Source organism: Symphodus melops (genome assembly GCF_947650265.1).
Source record: "Symphodus melops genome assembly, chromosome: 2".
Lineage (NCBI taxonomy): Eukaryota > Metazoa > Chordata > Actinopteri > Labriformes > Labridae > Symphodus > Symphodus melops.
In genome coordinates, this window is record NC_136692.1 from 8,802,273 (window position 1) to 8,808,653 (window position 6,381).

A 6,381-nucleotide genomic window follows, 5' to 3' on the forward strand; every position below is an offset into this window, starting at 1 on the left:
TTTGACCTGCCATGATTTGTTTTGCTTCTTCCTTACATAGCTTCTTATGTTCAAATCTGCACTCGCCAGGGTGGCCTTACTCTTGTAATAACTCATTCTTTCGATTGGCTTGATTCCCCATTCTGTTTCCTGAATAGAAAATAAATGTGTGTACCAACAAACAACGATTTCCCTCTGGGTTTCTCATAAATTTTAACACTCTTAAGTCTGGCAGAGGCAGAGCTACAAGAAGCCAAAACAGATGTTCCAAGTGAGAAAAGAGTCATGACCTTGAAAGTGTGTTGGAGATCTGCCTCCAGCAGGTGTAAATGGTTTTATTATAATGATTGAAGAGCTTTTACGAGGCAAACTGTTAACTCATAAATGAACTCTTAGTTAGAAGTAGAGAACATCTAATAATTGGGTTAATAACCTCATGTTACCTCATTTCGGAGCATTAATTAATAAAATCAAAGCGCTTAAACGAGAACTTGTTCTCAATGAGGTTCACAAATAAATATACTACAGGTTATGTATATATTAGTATATACAGACATCACTCGCCAGATGTCATATAAGTGGGCTGTTACACAGATGTGAGGCCTTGGAAAACAGAAATAGACTGTGCATATGTTGTCGAATTCATAACTTTCACATGAAGTAGTTGGGTCATAATTTGGAATTTCTTTGTTTCGTGTCCTGACAAACTATCCTTCTGAAACTTTTCTGGGGAGAGATATACAAATATATCCACCTGGGTTGGATACTCTTCTAATGTTTTCTTACTCATTGTTTAAAAAAACAGAAACCGATTTCTGCAGTTTATATACAGAACATATTGATAAAAAGGGCATGATATGGGTTTTGGCTGTTTCTTTTTCCACATAATCTCAATCTTTCCATGCAGAAAAACGTTTAGTTGTTTTTTTCCTGGATGTTGTACCTTTGATGACCTTTATACCCCTGAGACCCCTGATCACAGACAGACACAAGTGGCAAATAAAGTCACTTTGAAGCTACTTTATAAAAATGACAAAACTACAACAAAGTTGGGTCATTTGAAGTTGAACTCCACTCAACAGTATTCAAGCCATAAATACAATCTGGGCACTTTAATGTCATGGTTTTCAAAACAACATGAGTCAAATAACAGAGCTTCAAAGATGTTAAACTGTGTGTGACCAAATTCCCAATTTATTTGGTAAGCCATGGGCTGTTCTGTGGAGAATCATAAGAACATGTGTCTCACATACAAACACAAGACTAACTTAGTCAACAGAACCTCCCGCTTCAGGAACTACAGCCTTTGTACATGGGCGTGCAAACTAACCACTCGGCCACAGGTGCCCCTGAAAGTCCTTTTTATAGGAACTTTCTATTTTCCTGGAAATATGTGTCAATTGGGACAGAGTGGGAGCAGTCTAAGCAAGTTTACCAGGACATCTCCTACCTCAACAATATTTTACAGTTCCTCTTCTGGGTTTCTGAAGTGTTCCCAGCCCTGATGGAATATATAATCCCTTAAGTGAGCTTTGGGCCTACCTAGGGTCTGCTTCCAGTTTGACGTGCCTGGAGAACCTCCATACAGAAGAGAACCAGATTGACTGGTAAAAAGATTTCCCCTTCGGTTGTATACAGTTTATCCTTTTATCCTATTTCATGTCTAAGAAAATAAAATAGTACAGAAATCCTACTGCATATAAACTAATATTATCCTTATGATAATCTACAACAGTACTGCCATTCTGCCCACAATGAAAAGCATCCTATACAGTAGCATCACTATTTTTGCCAATGACTCATCAAACAAACCAATATTATTTTGCTGTTTGATGGACAAGGAAAACAGACTTCTGACTATAGGAATTGAAATACGATGTATTAAAACAGAGAAAGAAAGAAAACAAAGAAAGAAAGAAACACCTGATCTCTAAAGATAAGACATGATGTCTTATAAGTCATGTTTATTAAGTCATGATTAGTCAATTTATCTAAAAGACCCATAATACATAGTGGCTCAGGTTTAATGGGCTTCTATTACCCATAAAAGTATTTCCATCAGGACTAATGCAACTGTTTAATAACAGCCGAGCAGATATATTGAGATCTGACAAAAAGCAGTGGTTGACCAGGCAGGGGTCCAGGGATTGAGTGTTGGCAGAGACATTTCATCTATTTGGATAACCTCTGATTTTAATATATGGTTCTTTTCTTGGAGCATATGCTGCTGCAAAGAGAGGTCATGAAAAATAAACCTTGAACTTTGTTGCAATGTTACTATCCAAACATTGCCAGTAATCATTGCTTAGATCAGAGCAGACTTCAATTTAGATAGAAGAGATAAGCACAGGACTTGTCTGAGACATTTTTTCTATCTGATATCCTTTTGGCTGATTCTTTACACATCTAGCACTCAGTAAATGTATGTACTCTTCTGATGATAACTCTCATGGACCAATGAAGCTGCTTGGAAAGTTAAAATGTTTTACTCGAGAAGTGAATTGTACCAAAATAAATTATTCTCATTTCATTACATTTCACTTCACGTTCTAAAGGAACATTACTTTTTTCACATTTACATTTGTATGTGAGTGATATAGTTCCCTCTGGATTTAGATGCATCATGCAAATCATAGGACACAGACGACATACAATAAATAGTGACTGCTACAAGTTAAACAGAAATCCCCTCTGAGATGTTGTTTTTTTAAATCCAATTCCATTCTCCTTTCTTAAGTTTGCTCGTCGGCTTAAATATGCTGCCAATCCATGGAAAGGGAAGTCTTGGCTCGAAGTTATTTTTCATTAACAACTGGCTACAGCAGAAGCCCTGAAAAGTTGGCTGTCACTCCAGGAGGCTATATGTGGTCATCAGACAAGAGTAAAGAGGGTCAGCGACTGAGTAAACCTCAAACCAAAGTGGGCGCTGTGTACGTGTCATTATATTGTGTTCTTAGCCTCCATCAGGGTTTTCTCTTGTGTCTGATTGTTTTCATTGACAAGGTTTTAATGCACAGTCATCTGGTGCTGTGATCTTTATTAAAATGAGACCAGCAACTCTTGGGCAATTTTGAGCACGTCCCTAAGACCAAGGTTCTTTGCTGGAAAACAGTGTATTGTTCCATCTCCCACTTGACCTTGACTTATGATCGAATGAATGCATGACCATTAACAGTAATGGGGTAATGGGGTAATGGAGTACCACCCCCCCCCCCCCACACACACACACACACACACAAAAAGACAAAAATTAAACAAAGACTCGTTACTTCTTTGTACTTGACCAACAGACTCTCTGTGTGAGATATAAAATGTCATCACACATCTGACCATCTTTTTTTCTTACATTTGATACATTTTCAGCAGTGTTTCGTTTAAACCTGACTTTGTTCAGGTTGAGTATTTGTGTTCTTGTTGAATGAATGCAGTGTATGTGTAATGCCACGCACAGATGCAAAAGTCTGTGTGATTAAGTCATGAGCCCATTTGCTTGACAAGACTTTCCCTCTCTGCCACAGCAAATGATATGAGCCATACAAACCCGAATTACATTTATGATTTTCACTGTGCCAACACGGGCACAAAATCAAAGCCTTTCACTGAATCGTTTAACATATTTATTTAGCTGGCAACTTCACAGGCAGTCAGACCTGTCTGTGTAAACTCCTTCATTTGTGTTTTCTGCTGACACACGCTGGAAAGTGCAGAGCCAGTGACAGTCACTCTCTTATTAGCAGGTTTTTGGTGGAGACTCAGAGCCTGTGGGTGGCCTGGAGCTGCAGAAAAGTGCTTTTCGTCTCTATCTACCTTTTCTTTCCATGGAGACCTGCAGTCTCCAGTCACCCTGAATGTACCCTTTCCAGTGTCTGTGATGATAAAAAGACATCCATATTTCAGTAAATAGAAACCTTATCCAAACAAAGGTAGGGTAGAGTCATTACTTTCAATCAAAAGCACATGCGAAGAAAAAAAAACCCTGCCTGGATGGACACTTGTTGGATTGGAAACACAACCTTGTAAAGTGCAGAGCGTTGAGTTTGGTGCTGAATATAGCAGGTTTCTGCTTTTATTAACAGCGGCAATGTGAAAAACTGGTTTATTGTGCGTCTCCTCACCATTCATTCAAAATAAGGTGATAAAACATTGATCAAATCTTATTAACTATCGGAGAAAAGTTCATTTATTTTGTATGGCATTACTTCCATTGCTTGTAAAGGGAGAACACAAATATGGAAACAGAAGACAAGGTATGGTGTAAATGAGTTTACCTTTAGAAGTCTGCACCTTTTTTCCTACCTTATTTGAAATACAAGTATTGAACATCTGGTGAACACATTTATATTGGAGGTCACTCCCAGACCTTTCCACAGAGTCTGCAAAATACGCTAATGACAGGAGGAAAAATTGAATATGTATTATTAAATAATTACAGATGATTAGAGAGACAACAAATCCGACTCAGCAACTTTACATATGGACCCTTCAAAAAAGAATCCAATCAAAGGTCTCTGGACATTTTATTGCAGCACCAGATGTTTATGCAAAAGAATTTTTACTTACTGGTTGCAATGGGTAGAGCTTATCTTGGTATTAGGGCTGCACTGCTATTTAAATGTACAGTATACTGACAGTTAGGCTACCAGACTTGACTTCACAGGGCTCGTAAATCACAAATAATGTTGTTGTAGTTCTATTGTGGCACTGCAGCAGCTTCAAGGCCACGTAGCCTACCATCTGGTTCGAACAGAAATTATTAAACCTTGGACAAAACGCCTGTAAGTGAGGGCATGACATTACTGCTAAGACAGTTTTCAACAGCTTTTGTTTTATTGAAGATTTTAGTTATTTGCGGCTGGGGCATGAAAAGTTAAGCTTCAATACGAAAAAAAAAAAGGATAAATCCCAAAGCCAAGAAATTCACACTGAGAAGAACAATAGCAGCCCTGCATCAATGCTGCTGTATTTGATGTTTTTGCAAATTGTGTGTCTCCTGTTTGGGATTATGGAAAAATATGCCACTCTGGAGATCGGTCAAAAGAGGACTCAAAATGGTGAGTTTGGTTAAAAATTGGCCTCCAGAAAAGCATTCAGTTCATTGTCTGAATTGGGAGGACAGTAATCGCATTGAGATGTCTTTGAGATGAACATTAAAGGCATCATTATTGACATTGGAGGCAATGAAAAATAAGTGGGCTCTGCCTCAGAAAACATGTCCTGCACTTTTCTTTTTTACCAAAAGAGGACCATATGAAAGCATATTGTCTATAGATCACATCTGCAAAGCATCAGGATGTAATGACTCTCGTGAAGTCTTATTTGTACTCATGAAAAGATCTTGAATGCAGACACAGTTACTTTGGCAATTTTGGTGACCCTTGAACTCTTTCAGGATTTGCCACAGCAGTCTTTCTTCAAATGCATTTTCAATGATGACCCTTTTCAGCTCTAATTTCATGGACAGTTGACATTGACATCTATAATCCAGTTTATATCTATTCCGCTAACAAAGCTCTCTGTATGTTATGCTTAAGAACCCCAAGAATCTTGTAACGGTCTGTGAATTTGATTTACTTAAATCATGTAATAGCTGTATCATATGCATGATCACTACGCTGAAGGTGTAGTCTAAGTCACAACTCCCATAATTCAGCTGAACTGATATTTATCAAAGGCCCATCGTTCTCAATTGGCATGCACTAAGAGTAGAGGTCTCATTTGGATTTAAGGTTGTCTTGTGTATTTCCATGTGCAAGGGATAAGGATTTATTTGTGGAAATCTAATACAACGTTTTTCTACCGTTTGGGAAAAAATTGTCTTGTTTAAGTTGCCAGTTTCGGTGTAAGACCACACCCACAAAGATCTAAAGAAGCTGATAAAATAAGTAACATATTCAGCACTCAAATGATAATATAACTAAACTAAACTTTCATTGTTGTTTCATTTATCAGCCATATGTAAAGTGACCTATAAGAATGTAAGCATATCCTGTGAAGGTTTTGTTTACGTTGTTTGCCAACTAAACACCATTTGTATTTACACATCTGTTCCATAACATCTGCTTTTACAATGTCTTCCAAGGACAGAATGCCTTTCAACACATCTAATAAATTCCAATAATATATACAGAGCATTTTTTGTAAATAAATCTTAATGTAAACTGAACTTTGTTTGTTTATGAGAAAACTTCACAAACCTTTAAGATGTGAAACCATCTAAGCGTTAACATTAGCATGTTAAACAAAGAGGAAAGCAGGGGATTCGTCTTCGACTTTTTTAAATATAACGCTGACTTCTTCTGAGTCTGAAACAAGTTTACTATCCATATCATTGAATATCAGAATAAAATTAAAGGAAGGACATTTCATCGTTTTTTTTCTGTCTTACTGTACATTAAATATAGG